The sequence below is a fragment of the Pteropus alecto genome, unplaced genomic scaffold, assembly GCF_000325575.1.
Source record: "Pteropus alecto unplaced genomic scaffold, ASM32557v1 scaffold59, whole genome shotgun sequence".
NCBI classification, from domain to species: Eukaryota; Metazoa; Chordata; class Mammalia; order Chiroptera; family Pteropodidae; genus Pteropus; species Pteropus alecto.
In genome coordinates this window covers 2091174-2108180 of record NW_006443292.1, presented here as the reverse complement: position 1 = coordinate 2108180, position 17007 = coordinate 2091174, and the positions used below count along the sequence as shown (strand labels likewise).

At 40.7% G+C, this 17007-nt stretch overlaps 1 pseudogene; it reads right to left on the bottom strand.

The window, feature by feature from the left end:
- Window positions 1–16689: 16689 nt before the first annotated feature.
- On the bottom strand, window positions 16690–16805 carry LOC112472808 (annotated as a pseudogene).
- Window positions 16806–17007: the final 202 nt, after the last annotated feature.

The window sequence follows — 17007 nt, the reverse complement described above, 5'->3', positions numbered from 1 at the left end:
GCGACGGACTTGTGTAAGGAAATACTTAAATCGATGCTGCGTGGCTCCTTGGGTTTTGGTGCTGGGTTTTAGACAGTTCCCTTCATTGGTGGCTTCTTTTTGGCTAAACGACTGGAGAGAAGAGCGTTATGTTACACTCTCCTGACCTTGAGGATCTAACGGTTTAGCTGGCAGAGTAAGAGTTGTCTGTAAGAGGAGTTAGAACCATCTGAGATGATGTACAGGTCGATGCTAAATTATGGAAAACAAAGAGGGGCCTCGCCTTCGGCCCTTGGCTCTTCTTACATACTCGTTGCTGGCTTCTCAACTTGCATATTTGTCTAGAGTCCTTTCCCTTGACCTCCATATTCTTTTATCCCACTGCCTGCTAAACAGTGGCGCCTGACAACCCAGGATGCCAAGAGGGCTCGAAGCTGGTGGAAGGTCTTTCTCTTTTACTCTGTGCTGTGAGACAGGACTTAGCACACTCTCAGGGGCAACTCGGCCTTGGTGTATGCAAACCAGTCTGTTATGAGCCGAATATGTCCCCCCTCCTATTCATACACTGAAAACCTCATCTCCTCTGTGATGGTGTTTGGAGTGGGGCCTCAGGATACCTTAACATTCCTTTCTCAGGAAGGACCCCTGACCTCCTGAGCTAGACCCCCGTCCCCTCCCCACATCATGCACTAGATATGGCCTCCGTGATGTTCCCCCTGATGCCCTGAGCGAGGTCTACGCCTCGCCATCTAGCACCAGGGTGGGGACACCCCTGACACCCTGTGCTGAGTCGGGGGCCCCTGACGTGCGCATTCAGAGACCCCTGCATCCTCCTTCACGTGCATCCTCGCCTCCGTTGTGAGTACCTCAGTCCTTTAACTGATTAAATGGTAATCGGGTTAAGATCGATCTTTCCTCCATTACTGTCATCTCCATCGGGCCATGCTAAGAAAGTATGGATAATCTTTGTAAAGACATCCTTGCAAGTAAAGACTGACACATGGGCCACTTAGAAGACTCTTCTAAGCAGAACGTAAAGGGACAACAGGTAGTTTTCCACGATTTGGGAAACTGCTATCATTTTTAATCTAAGGGCCTCCACGTTCCTTCTATTACCTAGGAGACTCATTGATCGCAAGGGCCGGAAATGCAAATATGTTAATGAAAATGAAATGCAAATTATATGTATATTTGCTTTCAAAGTAGTCACCTTTCTGATTTTGATTCTGACTTTGTATTGGACTTTTAAAAATAATATTCATTTGTGTTTTACATCTCAATAGCAAGCAGTTAACATCTAAAGGATTAGAGAGGAATTGTTCTGGCTGATAAGTACTGAATTCAACTTGGAGAAATATTTTTCTACCCGAGGACTTTCATCATGATGAATCCGGCTAGGTTTTAGCACAAATCAAATTTTCAAAGTACTGTAGAGAGAGGTAAGAAGATGGGGCTTTTTATCTGTGTAATAATTTTTTTGCACTTTCAAGACTTATTTAAAACTTATTTGGCATAAATCGGTTTAAAACTCAGTCTTAAATTTTTCTTTAAAAATGAATATTCAACAAACCGTATGATTCTAAAAGAGAATATGATTTGTTGAAATTCATGGATGAAAGTAGATTTTATTAAACTGAAGCTTTTTCATTGAAGGCTTTTATTATAAGGCTCTATCACTGGGAAATTGAGTTAAAAATACCTCTTTTCCATCAAATCTATATACTTGCAAGACATTGTTTGTTTGCGCAGCATGATACTGGAAAAAGGAAGAATTCTGAGCTAGAAGTTTGGAAATGTCACTCCAAGAGTTCACAGCTCAGGTTTCGAGCTGTTCTAAAGGGGAAAACTGAGTTTTACTGAAATGACTTCTTTCTTCTTAATAGGTGGTCAGTTTGTGCAACAAGTAAAACAGCACGATTTCAGAAGTAAACAGAGAAGATAAGAAAGAGAGTGGCCATGTACGTTTTTTCTTTCTGTAAAGTTCAAATCATGCATCATCTCTAATGAGCTTGATAAAGCATAGCAAAGCAAATGTGCCATAATTCATCATGTTTCCCATTTCAAAAGTGACAGGCGACCTAAGGGGAAAAAAAGTCTTTATTTTGTAACAATAAAAAAGAGGAGGCGAGATAATCACATTTAAAATAATATCTGCAGAGGAACCTTTATAATCCACGTCAAATATAGAAAATTGTCTCGTTATTTTGGGAATTCATTTGGTTAAGGCTGTACCACAGCTCCCAGTTAGCGCCTGTAAGCAAAACACTCGATTTTTATATTTAACGCAAACGTGGGAGAAAAAAAAATGTCTTTAAAAAGCGTTTTAAATCTTGAAGAATAATGTGCTCTTATGGTGAGAAACAAGTAGTTTTGCAGTTGTTAGCAAGGTGCCGTTAGCTTTGATGCTTGCTACCCCGGGGAATGGTAAGACAGAAAACAGCGAAAGGTCTAAATGTAATCCGTTCGGTCAAAAAGCGGTATGTACTTCTATTAATTTTCTGGGAAAGTTTGCGTTTCTAGAAACGGTTCAACAAAATGCCATCTCCAAAGATGCATCTCCTATTGCTTCCACTAGTCCTTTTGGAAATCTTTGTATTTTCTTATAGTATGGAGCTGACTGAGCATTTTAGGCCTCACCCAGAGAGGAGAAAATTTGGGAACCAAATATACATGAGATATAACTACATCTTTAATGCCTGAAGTCATCCTGCCTTATCTGCAAGTAAGGGAGAAAGGAAAGCTACCGCTGAAAAATACACTCTACGTGGTATGATCTTGTATTTATTTTTTTTAATTAAATTCATTGGGGTGACATCGGTTAATAAGATTATATGTTTCCAGTGTACGTACAATATTATAATACATCATCTGTATATCGCATCGTGTGCTCGCCACCCAAAGTTTAGTCTCCTCCTGACCCCCTTTCTCCCCCTCAGCCCCTCACCTCTTCCCTCCAGTAACCACCATACTGTTTGTGTCCATGAGTTTTTTTGTTTCTTTGAAGAAATGCTGTTTTATAGTTTTTCGAAACTACAAACCCACATCTGATGACAAAAATTTGCCACTTTTTAAAATGGCCAAAGAAGGCAATTGGTCTTTATTAAGAAGTTGTAGGATCATGTTCGTTTAAAGTTATTATCTGCACAGTAACGAATAAATAACAAGAATGCTATGCAGGGATAGTAGCTATTTTTGCTTAGGACGTAGGAAGTATATTCCCACCGAGATTTAAAATATAGAAACACATTTTGTTCTAATGAATTACAATTCATGAAGACCCGGAACCTTCACTCTGAGATGCTGAGAGTCAAGTGCTCCAGGGTTAAGATGAAGATTGTTCTCTATTGCTTTCTTTGCACGTTAGGACATACTATATTTGGGGAGATTTAGGGGAGAAAAAGTCCTATGGGAATTACAGTAATTGATTTGATATGGTATGAATGGATGTAGACTCGCAGAGAAAATTTCATCATCGTCACATCCTTATCATTGGTCTTCTGCTTAAGAGCGTTTTAATAGTGAATAACCCAATCCAGTCGCTGTTGAATAATTAATATGTCAAAATATATCTTAAGCGAACTCTGCTTCTTTTGGTACTCAAGAAGAGCTTAACTTCTCTTTCCTGCCTTTGAGACGGTTAACAGGAGAGACAACGATGAGTACAATTATTTAAATATTTGGTCAACTCGAGTTTATTCTATATAATAAAACAACAAGTTGAGTTTTCCTGTCACGAGTTCATTCATCTATGTTATTACTCAATAAAGCATTGCTTTATTTTCCCCCCGCCCTCTCACGGAGAAGTTGAGACCAGCCCCCTCGCCTGCCCCTCCTGACACCGTGGGGTCAGTGCAGTGGATAAAGATGGGCGCCCTTCTCTAAAGCATGGACTCCTTGTTGAGGGTGACAATTTTTATCCGAAAGGTCTGATCGGTAACACGCAACCCTTATATAGAGACTGGGGACGTTTTCTATTCTTGCAAAACCCATGCCTGACAAGTTTTTCTGTACTCCACTCAAAAAAAAGGCTCTTGGGTGACTGTAGCATGTATGCGTGAATGTGCTATATTCCTGGGCATTTATTTCTTTTTCTTCTAACCCCCCTTCCTGCTTAGAGATGATTTTGTTCTTTCTTTTAGAAAAGGAAACATCGATTTTAACCCATGGTTCATCCTTGGATTATTAAATATTTCTTCTAATGTCCTAAACAATTACTTATATTTATTGATAGTCATATCCTTTCACAAATACTTATCTTGTTACCCCTTCCTACTTATTCTTCAGTGATCAAAGACTAATGGACTTATCTTTTACCATTTTTAAAGAATCAGTGATTTTCACCATGACTTTTTCTTTATATTTACTCTTGAAGCTTTCTAAATTACGTGAAACTACAAAATGGATTTCGATGCACAAACGACACTTCTAGGTCTTCACAGCAGTTCAATTTACAATCCAGGGTTTCAAAAAGAAGGGGAAAAATAGTCTTTTTTTCCCTCCATTAAATAATATTAAGATTAGAACTAATTTTAAACGTGGGGAGTTGAACATTCAATTGTGGTGCACACTGTAAGTTTTCCTGAACATCGTCAGCTGAAGGGGTTAGTGCTTTATATGCGTCTGTTACTGGGGCCGAATGGACAAGGCTGACAGGTTCTCCACAATTTCAATGAAGACAAATTGGTACTTTTTGCGGGGGTGGGAGGGTTGGGAAGCAGGCTTGACAACGGCGCCCTCCACTAGTTAAAGATGTTCTTATCTGTTTTTTCCCCCTATTTAATTACAGGTGCTGGGACTTTCTTCAGTGTTTCTGTCGTTTGTTTTTGGTTCACGCTTTTCCAGCCAGATCTGCCACAGGGTGGTTGTCAGCCCGCCAGAGAAAGCCTGTGCCCCAGGAAAGGTGTCACTGGTGAGCGCTTGGCCACGAGCACCCTGTGGACTTTGTCCCTGTCCAAGGGGTGGTGAGTGGGGAACGCAGGGCCCCGTCGTTGGGGATGTTTCTTAAGCGGAGAATCAGAGGCCTTCGGGCGGAGACTGGGAGGTTTGGGACATCAGTTGGAGTTCTGTTGGAAATGGATCCATATAGTCTGCACGGTTAGTGCTCGCTGATCTCACAAGTGTTTTCTGAGTGAAGCCTCCACGTGTTCCGTGCTTTGCTACGACCGTGGAAAGTGGAGAGCAAAGCGCTGTGGTTTAGTCTATAATGTCACATCTAGGAAGAAGACGAAAATACAACCAGCCTCCGCTTCTGGCTTTAGGATCGGGGAATTACCACGTAGTTGACCTTCGACTCATTCAGACGCCGAAACTAAGAATCTAGCGACGTCTACCTCTGTTGTTTATCAGAAGACAAATGATGACGGCTGTGACACCCTGTCAAGAATGTCCCGTTTATAGGCTGGGGAAGAGCCGTCTTTTAAATGATCTTGGGAGGGAATGGAGGCTAGCCAAGGTGTTGTCAAATAAAAATTATTTTAAAGCTCCTTTTTGTATTAAAAAGTTAGGTTAAAATTCTTTAGTGTTTCTAGATGAAGCCCAGATGAGCAAACGGCCTGGCCTTCCTGGGTGGGAACGTGAGCGCGATGGTCAAGTAACTGTTTAAAGATGCTTCTGGAGGTGTTTGTCTCTGTCAGGACAGAAGGTTCTGAGAAAGCCTTTTTTTCCTCTTTGCTTTTGCTGCCCGGTTGGGTATCAGAAAGTGGGGTTTGGGTCTGGGCCCGCTGAGTGAGGGGAGTACTTGATCTCCCCATTTAAAACGACTAGATTTTTGCTAGTCCAATGTAGGAAACCTAATTATAGCCTGGTGAATTCTCTGCAGTCTACCAAACAGAGAAAAAAACAGTGACAGAATCTGAAAGGCCAGGAGACAGAAAAGAGTCTCTGAGACCTAATGAATCCAAACTAAACACCTCTCCACAGAAATGTCAAACATTTCTCTTAGCACAAAACAAGGCTTAAAGAATTCCCCGCTTTTGTCTCTGGCCTAATTCCTCAAGCAGAGAGGGGGGATTTTCCTCTGGGAGTGTTATTTCACAAAGAACGAAACAGCAAATAAACAAAAGACTCTCAAAGACAGAGAGAGTATAAATAAAATTCATGACTCTTTAAAGAGTTTACATTGAAAGAATGTGGAGGATTATTTACAATTAAAGCGTAGCCTCTAGAATACAGTTATTATATATATTAAACAAAGAATAAGAGTTCATTTCATTTTGTTCTCAAGAAAGTGCACCTGGATTCTCTGAGTTTCAAAAAAAGATGATGAAACTTCATTTTCTCAAGATCCCTTTGTTGCTTTTTTGTTGTTGTTGTGTATATGTTTAAAGTTTTTGCACGTCTAATAGGACATTGTACAATTTACTTAGGTTATTTTTTTTAAGCTGCCGGTGAGTGGTCTTGCTATTTGATTAAAAAAAAATAAATCAGACTGAAAGACAAAGTCCCAAGGAAAAAAAAAATTACTCTCTATGTGTTTAAAAGGAATTTTCTACATTTAACGGACGCCTTTAAAATGAGTGTTTTCCGTGGTGAAAATATTCTTTGGGTTGAACAAAGGAAAAGTTATTGAGGAAAAAAGTTTAAATGAACAGAAAAGTAGAAGAACAAATTTAGAACTATCTACTTTCCTAGTGAGTCGTATGATCATACAATGGGGTAGTTAATAACAGAAATGGGGTTAGAGAAAGGGTGAGACGAATATGAAAAAAAACGTTAAAGCTTCAGTGTTAATGTAATTGGCAGAGAGAAATAAATGGTTATTAGGATAGAGAAGCAAAGGCTAAGGAAACCGCTTGATTATAAATTATAGAGCAATTAGCCCTCTTTTCAAGGTGTTTGTGTGTTTACTAGGCGTTCGAATTCTGCTTTGAGTAGGACTTGAAAAAAGGTGGATAATAATGTGAAAAGCCACAGCGCCACGGTCACATAGACAAACGGAGTTTACAGGTAGAGTCCTGGTAAAAAAAAATATGGCTCTCTCGAAGGCTGAAGTCGTGGGCCTGAGAGATGCGGCAAGGATTCGAGCGTTTGCAGCGTTTACAGCAAAGTTGAGATTGAGTCTTATCCTGACGTGCCTGTCACAGTAAAATATCTGAAACATTTGGCCCCACGAGATTAAAAGAACAGCGTTTATATTTAAGCATCTGCTGCCCCCAACCCCAACTTTGCTACTAATAAAATTCAGCTCTATGGAAAAGAATTTGAATTCCAGCTGGGCAGTTTTCAAAATAAGATGAAAAGTTAAGCAGGCAATTGGTGTGTATTTAGGGCTCAAAACACCTTGCCCCCTAGAAGACTTGAAGGAGTTAATCCCTTCTCAAGATAATCCACTAAAGAGCATCCTTCATTATGATGTTAAAAGCAAGGATCAGTGCCGAGGAGTCTAACAATAGGACGGGGGGCTTTTCGGTCCCCACCACATTCTTCCCAGGTTAGAGACAGAATTGCTGTGAGTCCAGCTGAAAAATAGAGCAGGACTTTCCTCCTCTGTGAAATGTTTAGATGCCAGGAAAGGGGGGCGGGGAGGGGGGGTTACCACATTAACTATATCCCTCACTGGATAGGTTTTCCTGGTGAATAATCTTTCTGATTAAAAAAAAAAATGTTTGTACTGTCACGAGAGGTAAAGCTCTAGAAAGAACTCAGTGGTGACAGAGTTTGGAAGCGCTTTCGATTTTCTTCCAAAAGTGATTTTTTGATTAAATGGTACTCAACTACCAACCCCCTCGATCCCAACCATAATATACTCAACGGACATAAAACTCACCATACACTTTTGCCAAGGCTGCATGCTAAAGTTGTTATTTGGTCAAAATTTGATCCTGTAAGGTATTATGTTTTAAATTTATGGTCACTTTTTTTTTCTTAAAAGAATCTTAATCATTTTCCATAAGTAACAAGAAAAGTATTTAGTGTTAATAAGCAAATGAATCTGAAATACCTGATTTAAAATCTTGTTTTCTCCATTTTAGAGCATTTGGTAGCACTGGTGATTCGATGTACTGTCTGTTATTGCTTTCAAAATATTGTATAAGAAGGTAGTTTAGAAAAAGATTCCTATAAAAATCTTTAATGTAAGCCCATACCTTAGGTCTATGAGAGTGACAAAATCGGCCATCCCAGGATATAGGAAATGTTTTCTTTTCCTTTTATCCCCCTTTATTAAGTGTAAATACATTTTTGAAAGAAAGATTTGTTTTTGAGGAACTTCATTTTAACCGAAATTGAAACAAGGCAGGGAAAGCATTTTTAAAGGTGTGTATCAAGTGGACCGTGACTCCTGAAGATGTGTCAGTGTGCTTGGCTGGCCTCGCAGGATGTCTCTAGTGGTCCCTCGGTGTCCCGGGGGGCTGGGCTCTGTGGACCCCCCGAGTGTGGCTGCAGAGCCCTCGGGGAGCTGGAGCTGGACAGGCATGACTGGGCAGGGGGAGCGGCTGGGCATGTGTCGGATGGCAGTAGTCATTGGAACTAAAAGGACTATTCAGAAGAGAAAGAGGCGAAGGCCTCTGTCATTTGGATTTTGTTGGGCTAGAAAAAAGTCAAAGAATTTGAAGCGGGGAAAGAATATAATATATAAATAGAAGCCCTGGAAACATGGTCGAAGACTTAATACTATATGGAAACATATTAGAAGCCAGTCCTTTAAACAGAATTTTATTAATATTTTATTTCCATGAGAAACATCATGGAAAGGAAAGAACTTTTGAGGTCTGAATTTCAGCTCTTGTCAGTGATATGACTTGATTCTGTTTCCTATTTATGTCGTGGGAGAATAATGACACCTGAACTATAGAGGTCAGTATGAAATTTCTCAGAGAAATGCCTATAAAAATCTTTAATTAAGCCTATAACTTAGGTCTATCAGGATGACAAAAGCGGCCATCCTGGGCTATAGGAAATGTTTTCTTTTCCTTTTTCCCCTTTTATTAAGTGTAAATACATTTATTACTGGTGGTAATGAATGAGGCCTGAGTTTAGCAGACCCATTATGTACTCACTGTGTGGCTTTGGGTAAGGTCCCTTGTCTTTCTAAATCAGATGAACTTTGTTCATCTGTGAAGTGACAATGGACAGTTGCTTGAAAGATAAAATAATGTGGTCCACAAACGACTCAGTGCCTGGCCCACAAGTAAGTTTAGCCAAAACGTCAGACATATTGAAAATGCGCAAGAAAAATCAGACTCTCTCCCTTGTTATGCTTCCTTATTTTAAAGGAAAGTAACGTGTATAAAGTTAATTCAGGGAATGAAATTACGAAATATTTTGATCATAGAACCAAAATATTTTTCCTAGCCCATATACCTGCAGCTGAATTTTATTTAAAAGATTTAAGAAATAATTAATGTGAACTCTCAGTATGTTTGCTGAGCTGCCATGAATTTATCATGACATTTATCATGAATGTGAAGCAGGATTTCTATATGATTTGCTCTTTATCTATTGTTACCTCATTTACTCTTCTCAACATTCATGTAAAATATTAGTCCCAGCTTTTATTTTAATAGACGAAGAAACAGATTAAAAACATGTTCAAGGGCACAGAGCTGGGGAACCAGTGAGGAGGCCAGAGTTTAAACTCCAGGCCCTGCTCCAGATGTGTTGTCCACGAGACGCTGAAGCGGTCCTGGGGCGTGTCTTCACGTCGTTCCTGACACCAGAGGTCCTAGGAGGTGCTTGTGGACATGGACCTCTTTATATGTGGAGAGGCCGCCACTGTCCTATTTGACTTACTCTACACACACTCTTTAGCTGGAAATGATACCTACTCCTTCACCTTCTGGAGACTAGCCAAGCCATTCTGCTAAGCTGGAAATGATACCTACTCCTTCACCTTCTGGAGGAAGGCTGTTCTCCACGTGGAGACTAGCCAAGCCATTCTGCTGAGGGCCTACGCGTACTACAGGTGCGTACGCCACAGGATGGGATGTTCTGTCAGTGAATGACCTTGACCTCTACCTCGAGGAGGAAGTGTGCGTGTTGGTTGGCAGAGTGCCTTGATGTTGCTTAGGAAACTCTGTTCTCTGGCAAGCAGGCTAAAGATGGAAGCTGAGTATTTTTCACCTTCCTCGAGTACCATGCATCGGATAAGTGTTCAAGGACTACTAATTGAATTCCTTGGACAAAATAGAAGAAAAAAAAAATATGGGTCAAGGAATCTTAGGTTAAGAAACCATCTTGGATTCACAGCTTAATCAATAATGATTTGCAGATTCATTACCCCCCAACTTTAAGTCGGTGCTGCTGGCTGCTAAGTTATTTTTAAACTTTACTAGGTACATAAATAGTTTCTTCTTTAATGAGAATGAAGCTGGGCAGTCTGTGCTTTACCGTTAAATTTCATTTTATTCACAGGTGTTTTGGTTTCTGCTTAGCCCTTTTAAAAAGTCATTCATTTATTGCCCCCTTTTCTTATCTTCTAAAAGAGAGGAAAATTCAATGAGAAGAATTGAACTGGCCAGAAAAGAGAGTATTTCCGTCGGTTGAACCAATACTTTGGGCTGCCGATTACGGCAGTTAAAGGCCAGTTCTGGGAAGGCGGACAGTCCTGGGTGTCATGTGCCATCCAACCACAGATTACAGCCTCATGTGGATGGACTTTCACTGTGGGAACCCGAAATCATTGGCGAAATGGGGAAAATACTGTAGATATTAGTAAAATGGGACATTGATAGTCATCGAACAGTTTGCCACCTAATTTGTCTCTCGTCATCGCGTTCTCTTCCTTGTTTATTATACACATGCCTTGCAAACGTGTTCTGAGAAAAGGTTGACAGAGATATTTTTCGAGTGACTGCCATTTATTACCAATGATAGAACATTTAGATCCCATAATTACTATTGCTCACATCTATATCATGAGGCAAAAGTTGAAATGCAGTGAAGGCCATGTTTTAATCGATAATTTTTATATTCTAAAATAGTAAATAATGTGGTTACTCGAAGTATATACACATCGGCTGCTACCTATTAAGATGTTTTAAATTCAATTAAATATTAAATTATACAAGCCACAAGGGGCAGTGTGAGGATTCTTTTTAACACCTAACCAATTTAAATGTTTTTTTTGATAATTACGGGAATAACCAAATCAGATCAATTTTTATAACTAAAGAGATTAAATGCTTTAAAACTGAGGGATGTTAAAATACAAATTATTTTTTCCCCACAACTTTGCCAGCATAACTCAGAATATCTGAACACCCCCAAGCACAGAGTCACTGTGGCAGGCAGACTATATACAGCGACTCCCCTAATGATCCGCTCTTGGGTAGACCTCTGCCCTTGACTGTGGGCCTGTGACTCACTTCTAACCAATCAGGATGCAGCAAAGGTGATAGGGCACCACTTCTGTGATTATATCACCGAAGATTACAGATTGCATCTTGCAAGCTGATTCACTTCCTTGCTGGCTTTCAGAAAGCAAGGCGCTTTATGAGACCCGCATGGCAAAGAACCTTTGGCCGACAGCCAGTTAAAGAACAAAATCTTTCAGTGCAAAAACCTACAAGAAACCAAATGATGACAACTAACAACCACGTAAGAAAGCTTGGAGGTAACTCCTTCCCCAGCCGAACCTTTAGATGAGATCTTAACCCACGCCGGCACCTCGATTGCAGCCTGTAAGAGATCCTGGTGCAGAGGACTCAGCTAAGCTGTGCCCTGATTCTCTATCCAAAGACTGTGAGATTATGAAATGTGTTTTTTAAGCTACTAAGTTTTGGGGAATTTATCATGCAATAGGGAAATAGGGGCGCACACACACACACACACGCATACACTGTTTTAAAAACCTCATGGTTTTTTTAATCTTATTTTTTACTTAGTTTTCTTGAAGAGTCACGTGTGATCCGTGCCAACTTAAGTTTTATCCAGAACTCTTGGTTTTCTGCTCGGCGGAAACAAACATCCATGTCGCCAATACGTGCATGTTCACTCCTTTATGAAATTGAAAGACTCACACGAAACAGACATGATTACGAATTTCCTCATAAGGTATCTACCAAAACCAAGTTCACCTTTATGAGCCTAACCTTTTTCTACAAAGAAGAACGTTGTATTGATCTCGTGATCTAGCTGAGGTGGCCCGTGTTTCTTTACATGCCATCCCCTGGCCCCCTGAATGGGCCGCCCTTGTCCCCGGCCTCTTGAGTTCATTCCTTAGTATCACGAAGGCTTTCACATGTGGCCTCAAACACCGTATTGGGCCACCGGGTTCCCCACGGGGACATCACACCCACAGCTTCCATTACGCGCTCCTGGCCATGCACTGAATATTTTGCCAAGGACAAGCACCCGGAACGCTACGTCTGCACGAAGAAGGACTTCCCTCGCCAGCTTCAGAAATGAGCGACAAGAACTTCATGAGTCAGGGAGATGCCCACCGAAGCAAAGCAACAGTGATGTCATCGCCGCCAAAGTGGGAGGCTTCATTCTGCAGGCGCTCGTTCGCTTAAATCATTCTGTGGTGCTCAGATGGGTGGTATAGAAATGCAAAGATAATTTTTTTTTTTTGAAAACTTCAAGTGACTGCTTAGAAACATAAAGGAATAAAATTTAATTAACGAAAATAAGTTTTACTTGTTATAGAGCCTATCTTGAAGAGCTTGGGCATAACACTAGAAGTTTTCTTATTAATTACTAATACCAGTCATTACTTATTATATCCCTTAATCTGCAAGGAAGACGAGGAACCTGACATACGGCGCAACGATTGCTTTTGTTCGAGTTTTCGTAGAGAAGGTGCATCATGGTTCTGGAAGGCTGTCTTATCTCACACGAATGTGTCATATTACTACATTTTTGGACACCAAAGAAGGTCATGGTAACTTCTTGCCTTCAGAATGTCATCGCACAGTCCAGCGAGCCTCTTCCTTTCAAGCACTGTCTGAAATGACGAATTTCTTCCCCTCCTCCAAATCCACAGTACTTGTTAATCAACAACTTTTGAGGCATCTCATTTTACGCCAATTATCTCTCGGTCTTAGCAGTGTCTCTTTGGTACCCAGCATACGTATCATTTCAAGTTTCAGTTCTCAAGTCTGATAAAACTAATAAACTCATACTGCCAGAGGTGGCACATTAAGCTGGTAAAATGGTTTTCTTCTTAATTGGATATGAGCACTGTTATCACTAATAACCCCAGGATACTTCTAATTGGACTCTCTCTCTCTCTTTCTCTTTATTTTTGAAACACTAATCTCATTGACCAGCCTTAATTTCTCCATTCCCCATTCCATGAACCCAAATCTAGAAATATTCCCGTTTCATGAGGTTATTTCAGTATTATTTCTTTGTATTAAGTCAAAAAAAGGGTAAATGGTTTTGTAAAAATAAATGCTTCCTTTTTAAATTTTCAGAAAAAAAGAAATAGTAAGACTATGGTATTGACATTGCAATTATGTCTTGAATGCAGTTTAGTGAGCTGCCAGCTTCACCTGAGGACACTAAATTCTTAATTTTCAGTCATTTTTCTTTTGAAAAACAATGGTCTCCTCTATTGAATTATTTACTGTGATTTTAGTACAAGTTATATCAGAAGGAAATGCTATGTTAAAAGTTATCGCATGCCTCAGTACTAGATTTCTGTTTCGTCTCGATTTTACGAATATTGGTGAATACACCTGAAAGTGATATGGATGTCAACATAGTTAAGAGATGACCAGACGTGACAAGACTCCTTCGGCAGAACGATGCAGTTTGGTTTCCGGTAAACACATGCGACAAACACACAAGGATATTAAGGTTATTGGTTCCGCTACTCTACGACGCCAATTTCTAAGCTCAGTTTCATCATATGCAATATCAGCTCCAACTTTTCTTTCTACTAGTCTTTTCAGATTCAGTAGGCACAGATTTGGTGCCAAAAGAATAAGAAAAGAAATATAAGTTCTAGCGGGGATGAATCAAAAGAGGGGAAAAAATCTTTTCGAGTCCACAAACCAGCAATTTCCCCCCCAGATAAGTGTAAAAACTGAAGGCTGCATATGTTTTAATTGTTGAAAAAAGTCATGTGAGCCATTCACTGGCAGAAATGATTCATTTTTAATAGACATCATAATTTTTTTCTGGAGCAATATATATTTTATCAGCTAAGTATAGGCCTTTAAAATTATCATCTCTATTCCCATATAATTAAAAGCCTCTATGTAGATATCATTAAATAATTACAGATGTGCGAAAGAAATGCTTATTGTATCTCTAATTCATAAAATGACAATTGGAAAACTATTCATTGATTTGTATTTACATTTCTGGCAATTAAATTAGCAACACCTGGAGCACAGATGAAGGTAGGTCAAAGGGCTTCCATCGAAAGTCTAACGGCAAAGCTATACTAAGAATACATATGCCTTTCACGTTGACTTAGAAAATTATGTATTATTGTGACTCTAAAAAATAGCCAAACTGTCAATCCTGTTTGAGTTTATAATATATGCATGTATCCTATATTACATGTAAGAGATGTGTATGTTATATACACATATATGTATGTGTGTGTATGTGTATACATATGTATATGTCATACATAAGGTATATACAGCAAAAAGGACATAATATACTATAAAATGTACATATATATATGCACGCACATATATCTACGTAGGATGGTGATGCTGATGCTGATGCTGATTTTATAGCTTGCAAATGTTCTAGTTCCTTTGGGACTGACTCATTCTTGGCTTTGTTCAGTTTGAAAGACCGAAATTACATGATTTTTGAAGCAGTGGGGTATATTCAAGTCCCAGCTTAAGAAAGGGCATTCTTTTATCCGTTATAAATGCACGGCTTTATATGTACATATCATTTGGTATGTACGCTTTATTTAGACATCATATGGTACCATATTCCATTTGGTATGTATGTTTATTTACATATCGAGCATACCACATCACTGTCACACACTGTGAGAGCCGAGCCAGGCACATTTGTGGGCTGTTTGCAACCCCTGGGCTCACTGGGCAACCTTTGGGGCATAAGGTCTACAGACTGTTCCAGGGTGATAAGAACAGCCCAGAGTTGTGGGACATGCCATGTGACCGGGCATCTGGCTGTTCAGGTCCTTATCCCATGAGGTCCTGCGTTGACCCTCCTCTGGGTCACAACCCTCTTCTGGGCTTCAGCTGTGCAATATCAGGGTCCTGATTTAGGTCATTAAGACGGAACAATAAGCTGGGCCTGCTCACGGGGAGACGGACCACACACGGGGACACCTGACTCGGCTCAAGAACAAACTTTTTATGGAATATCCACAGGTTTCCCTATCTATGCCTTTATTCACGCCAGGAATAAATGCTTGGTAAGAATACAAACAGGTGTCCTTGAGGGGACATTTTCAGTTTCACAGGAAGCAGGGTCTTAAAAATGAGTCCTTCTGAGCCTGTTAGAGGGAGAGCGAGGATACATCCTGTTCCTTCCACCAGCCACCCCTCCATAAGCCTCCCAGACTGTTAATTTTTGCTATATAGTGAGGCTATGAATATTTCCTTTGAAAAAGGATTTCTTTGGCACTGAGAAAAGTTATCCGAAAAAATTAAATTCCAACACTCAAGTTCTAAGCATCAATTATTTTCAATCTCAATTTTCTGCCTAAGTTGTGCTTTTTTTCCTGCTCATGAATAAATCCTAAAAAAAAAAAGGAGGCACAGTTGGCATAGTCCTGCTTTTTCTTTGTTTTCCAGCATAGGACTAGAGGATCCACAATTCTCGGCTGCAATTCTGGAATAGGAAGCCACCCCCCGAACCGCTGACATGATGCACATCCTGTTTCCTGGCAGGACGGTTTGTGCCCATCTGCTAGGGGAAGCGCCACGCCAACCGAATGCAGGCTTCACGGGACAGCCGGTGGCCCTGGGAGCGAGGTCCCAGCCCGCGCTATGTCCCTGGCTCAGAGCACATGCTGATGACAAGGGACTACATTTGTTGATGCTGTAGATGAAGAACCATCAGCAAACAGCCAGACCCTGTGCTCATTTCCCAATTCATCTCTCTGATGGGAATCAACACACTGAAATATACAGGCCTGGCTGACGAGGAGGTCCTGAGACTTCCTCTTTACATCCAGCCTTCTTGAAAAAGAACCACTTGTTTCTTCTTTCTGTCCCTTTTGCCAGGTAGGGAAACCCCTTTCCTCAGCCCCATACAAATCTCCTTACTTTACAACTGAACCTCGGCGCATTACCAGGTTAGGGCAGTTGTCCTAAAGCTTTGAGAAGCAAGTGGGTGTCGGAATGATTCTTACACCCTCTGCTTTTTCTCTCGTTGACTCTCCCTTTCTTTTTATTTTTGACAAGGTCAGTTATGAGACCTGAGAGCTCTTGGCTCAGTCGCACGCGTGCCTTCTTCTGGAAGGGGGCGGCTGAGTGGCTGCTGACGCTGTGAAGCGGGCACACATGCGTGAGGATGTAAATGACGGGCACGCAGGCCTGTGCTCCCCCACAGCTCGCCAGAGCATGCCGCATGCTCCGGTGAGAGGGTCTCCAACTTCTTTTTTTAAATCGAGGACCCCTTTCATGATCTGCTTCTGACTCCCCACGAATCTCGTGAATTGAAAAAGACCCCACTGCATTCACTAGGAACACCGTGTGGCTTAGTTGATGACAGACGTGGGGTTTCTTAGGCTTTTCAAAATGTAGGAAATGGTTATAGGGCTTCCATTTCTCCCTCTGGGAATTCTTGTTTTTTAAAATTAAAAAAAAAAATTATTATTATTTATGACTACAGCACCTGGTCTTCCTAAGTGGTCTCCCGTCCAAGTACTAACCAGGCCCGACCCTGCTTAGCTTCCGAGATGAGACATCGGGCATGTTCAGGGTGGCGTGGCCGTAGACCATGGACCGTGGTTCCACTGGGGCGCGAACCCAGGACCTTCTGCGTGTAAAGCAGACGTGCTAACCGCTACACTATGAAACCACATTCTGTGTTTTTTTAAACTAACAAAATCTAGCAAAAGATGTTAGTTCCACGATGGAATTACTTGAGTTTTAGTCATTTGAGACAGAACCTTAATGTTAATTAATTGCCTTCGCCAAA